Source organism: Protomyctophum bolini, assembly GCF_963924005.1.
Source record: "Protomyctophum bolini genome assembly, chromosome: 6".
Classification (NCBI taxonomy): Eukaryota; Metazoa; Chordata; class Actinopteri; order Myctophiformes; family Myctophidae; genus Protomyctophum; species Protomyctophum bolini.
The window spans coordinates 16,739,930-16,744,929 of NC_137867.1; the positions used below are offsets into that span (position 1 = coordinate 16,739,930).

A 5,000-nucleotide genomic window follows, 5' to 3' on the forward strand; every position below is an offset into this window, starting at 1 on the left:
ATAACACCACAGGAGGTGAGGTTGAGTGCCTAAAGGTGGCCCGATAATCGTGCATTTTTCACGCTCGGGGGTGCCCGACTCAATCGGGAGCGATTCTCGGGCATAAATTATCGTCTATGTCTAATGTGAGTTTATAAAAGATCCAATCGTAATCCCTCCGATCTGCTTGGGGCGGCTCACAGCACGATCGGGAACGGCCCGATCAACATCAAGAATGTTTGATATTTGCTCTGCCCCGCTCTGGCCCCGCAACCCCCTTCTCCTCGTCCCCTCTCCTCTCCTCCCCTCTCCCCCTCTCCTCCCCACTCCCTCGGGGGCCGAGAATCCTTGGGTGCGCTGCGCCCGAGTTTTAAAACCGTGTAGTGTGTGCTGCATAAAATAATCGGGCCCGATTATCCTGTAGTGAGTACTGTGTGGCGCTATCAGATTTCAGATTGAAAAAAATCGGCTAGTGTAAGGCCACCTTTAGTATGAGGCATGTTGGAGCAGATGAAAAAGGCACCAGAAAAAGAATGATATAGCGCCCAACCTAGAAGTGTTCCTATCATTCCAACCAATCCTGAGCTACATGCAGTAACCAGGCCTCTCTCTGGCACCCCACTGAGAGCAGTACAAGCTGCCCAGCCTATGGGAAAGTGAGAGAGGAAAAATAGACTTTTTCCATAGAAACATGTTTCACACTAATGGCGTGTAATTGCAGGCGGCCAGCTCTCTTCCTTCCCCCTTCAGCGGTATAATACTGGTGTTAAAGAGTAGGGCGGGTCCACATAGCCTCAAGACAGATCTTTGCCATATAGTGCTTTCCCACTGTTGTGCTTTCTGAAATTAGCTTTCTCTTTTACTGTGAAGATGAGGATATAAATGGACCGAGGACACTGGTGATTTGTCAGCAGGGACAGCACAATCCACTGAGGAGGGAAGGTGAGAAATTGTCACTGGGCGGTCATTTCTTTCTTTTTAAACAGCCCATAATAATCCTTAATCCAATTTATATCTTGAAGCAGCAATTTTGTGTAATACCAGCTATTTCCTATACACAGATCTTCCAAGAAAAGAAGGATGCCAGGCAGCAGTGTTGGCCTTTTAAAGCTGCATTTCGGAACTTATGTTAATCATACGTGGCAGATGTTTGGTTTCCCACACAGAAGACCATGCCGGGTTCGAGTCCTGGGTGTCATTTGCAATTACCTCTTTCTGTCGGGAGAGAAAACATTTATGGAGTGTAGCTTTATGAACAGCAACTAAATTGTGTATGACACATTTTGTGAAGGCCTACAAAACAAGTCCATAACTTGATAATTGCTGATATGGAGATGGGATTCTGACAATGTTTCCTGCACATTACTACAGAACCCCTAGGCATGACGGAGAATCAGATCAGGGTGAAAGGTCACACTCATCCCAACCTTGGGTTGCTATGTCATCCTCAGCAGGCTGCAGGCCTGAGGACACTCTGCCACACTGGCTGAAAACCAGGAACGCACGCACGCACGCACGCACGCACGCACGCACGCACGCACGCACGCACGCACGCACGCACACACTCAAGCTGGCCTACACCGAGGTCAAGATAAACTATGCAACACACTATGGAGTTAACAGTACAGTCATTTTTTATTCTCTCTCTCTCTCTCTCTCTCTCTCTCTCTCTCTCTCTCGTGCTCTCTCACAACAAAGACGAGTGCAGCTTGCCAAGAAGGCGAAGTGCTTACACCGCCCTTTTCTGGTCTCTAAACAGGTCATTTTGTTTTCTATTCCTGTCTAGGCGGAAACAGCTATCATCTGCCCACTAAAAAGGTCACACACACACACTCTCTCTCTCTCTCTCTCTCTCTCTCTCTCTCTCTCTCTCTCTCTCTCTCTCTCAAAAGACAACCTGGCAGAGGAATTGTTGGGGCTGATTTGGCAGTGAAAATTACATTTGACCTTTTTAACAGACAGAAACTAGCATGTTTGCTAATGCCCCCCACCCCAAACCCACCCAGGTCTATGGGAAAAGAGAATAGTTTCATGGTTGTGACACGTCCTTTTCATTCGTTTAGAATGGGATAACTGTAATTATAGTTTCTGCTGAATTAATGATGAAGTGCGAGTGTGACTAGGGGTCAACTCAGGTGTTAGTTATGTGCTAATAGGGAAGCAGGTCTACTGACTGGCCACTCAGCCACCCACATGCACAGTGCACACGCACGCACGCATACACACAGTCTATCTCTCTCTCTCCCTACTCTTCCACTGACACAGATACTGTACATGTGCACAATAACTACACTCACATGGACACACAGCTCACCTACAGTACTGTCATGTGCTGGGCATACTGTACAATACCCCCCCCCCCCCCAGACACTGCCCTCCATGCACTTCTCATTTTATTGTGGCAATGACCTCAGTCCAGTGGGTTTGGCTGTCTGTCAGTGATCTATCCCTGCTGTTTGAATGGGCGGCTGGACACAGATATACGAGTCCAATCTCCTATCAAACTGCAGAGAGACGACAGCCACACACGTCACACGCATATACACGTGTGCGTGTGTCCATCCATTTCTCATAAAGTAATTGGTCAGTTTAATCGTTAGCATTAAAACAGTTGGACGTTTGAACGGCTATCTGCACTTTCTTATATTGCCTGCAGGGAAACTCTATTATGCTATGAACTCCACAGGCGGAGACGTACAGCAGCGCTATAGTGCATTAGATGAGTTTCAGTATAAAGGATTCTACATAACGGGAAGGCAGTGGTGGTGTTTTCACAACTCCGCAGCGCTACCTTGACAACAGAACAGACGGCCCTGTAGGGACCCTGCTAAGCAGACAAATGTACAGTAACCTTGGCTTGGGGTAGAGAGTATCTAGATAAATTAATTACCACAACAGCTCTTGGTGTTTTACATCAGCTATATGCTAATTAATTAGACAAACACAAAATAAAGCCGTCCCAAACATGCCCATCAGGAATGTTCTAATTGGCTCAGCATCCATTTTAGTACACAGGGTGAGGGCCACGGTCATGTTCTCATTGTAGTTTTGAATACGTCTCTTCTATGGGCCATATTTAACACAGCTGTGGGATTTGTTTTTAAAACTAACATCTCATTTCAACATCAGCTGTTCTCCTTGAAATATCATACATTCTTCTTTGTTGAGGTATTTTGTTTACACTCGTTCCGCTACGTGGCCCTCACATCTACCTCGCATACCACAGATTTATTGCGACCGAAGGTCGCATTTACTATGAAAATGTGCTATTCCCGTCATAGTAAATGCGATCTGCTGTCACAATTAAGCCCATATGGAATGTCAGAACAGGTTATGACATTCCATATACCGGTATTGATCCTTCCTCTTTGATGTCTCCCTTTTGACTGATAGCTGTCCATTCAAACCCTAGACAGGCCCCAAAGTTATTAGTGCAGCCACGCCCGGCAGCTGGCGAAAACTAGAGTTCTCAAACAGGCCCTGTTGATCTGACCCCGCCATGCCTGCCAATGCACCAGCGCTCGCCCAGCAGCTGTCAACAAGCCGGATACACATACACACACACACACACACACACACACACACACACACACACACACACACACACACACACACACACACACACACACACACACACACACACACACACACACACACACCATAAAAGCTATTCAATAACAGCCTTCAAAAGCTCTTAGTAGTGATATGATTCTGTTCTATAATTAAACTATATCAAAATCACTATATTTATGCATGTTCCAAGCTGTGATTTGTACCAGAAGGGATGACAACCAGACAAGAACTGCAAAATAAGATAAATAGCATTATTTAAGACATCCAATCTTGTTCAGTCTTTGAGGCAGAGCAGACTCTGTTGGAACAGTATAGGGAGCAGCATTCATGCTTTATTTCATTCAACGTTACCCTTTTTCCCCTAGAACACCACGTCCAATATATCTTCAGTGTGGGGTGATTTGTGGCGGTATTGAGTTTCCAGGAGGGTTCGTTGAATTAAAACCATATTTCAGCAAAGGATCACCATCCATAAAGGGCAAGTGTAAAAGTGCTCCCTTGGACCATGAGGATTGGTGTAAACCAAATGGGGACACACCAGCAGCTTCTCCCTGGGAGAGTAATAATCAAATGGGGACACACCAGCAGCTTCTCCCTGGGAGAGTAATAAGCATGGCCCATTTCTCTGCAACCTGTTTCTGTGCCCTGAGACCCCTGGTTTCACTGCCCAACCTTACAGTAGAGCCAGAAACTAGTGTCTGCATGCAACTTCTGAGGGAAACGTGTATTTTTAACCTAGGGGTACTGTATATACGGAGGGAACTACCCTGAGCTTCAGAGTCCTTTAACCACTTAAAGCCGGGATATTCAACTAGATTACTTAAAGTTGGAGGCCACAAGACAAAGAAAAGGAAGCGATTTACCGGTTTACCGGAATAAACGAGCAGCGTTGAGCACAACATGAGTTTTGAGTGCAGTTCGTCCATCACATGCCATCTCCCTCAAATGTTTTGTAGCTACCTATTTAGTTTTGAGTGGATTTTGTGTGTCCATCCAATCACTCAGTATTGTCTCGGGCTGAATGTCATGATGCCCTAACTCTCAACTAATGGTTCATGAAACATGTTATAAGAGCCTGTGGCCTTCAACCAGGTACCGGTACTCAAAAACCAAAACCTTTCATTAATTCAAACATAGTATTACTAATACTTCACTATGTCAGCCTGCCCCAATACTCATCTCAAGACGCTTCCGTGCCATGGACACATTCTTACACAACTACTGTATTTTCTCAAAATCAAAGCCTATATGCAGAGGTCTATTTTTCACAGAGTTGATCCTCTCAAACATCAAAATGTGTAAATGCAGTATGAAGCAGAATGATGGTCTCATACGACCTATAGCACATAACAATGGACATAATGTGTACTATTAGCACACAACAATGGACAGCTATGTCAGAAATAGTCCATCTACAAGCTCACAACACGGCTACACAACGTATTGTG

The 5,000-nt window shown here is 45.4% G+C and overlaps 1 protein-coding gene across 2 annotated transcripts in view; it reads right to left on the reverse strand.

The window, feature by feature from the left end:
* sema6a (sema domain, transmembrane domain (TM), and cytoplasmic domain, (semaphorin) 6A) overlaps positions 1-5,000 on the reverse strand; it is a 134,591-nt gene that overhangs the window by 55,433 nt on the left and 74,158 nt on the right. The window lies entirely within an intron of this gene.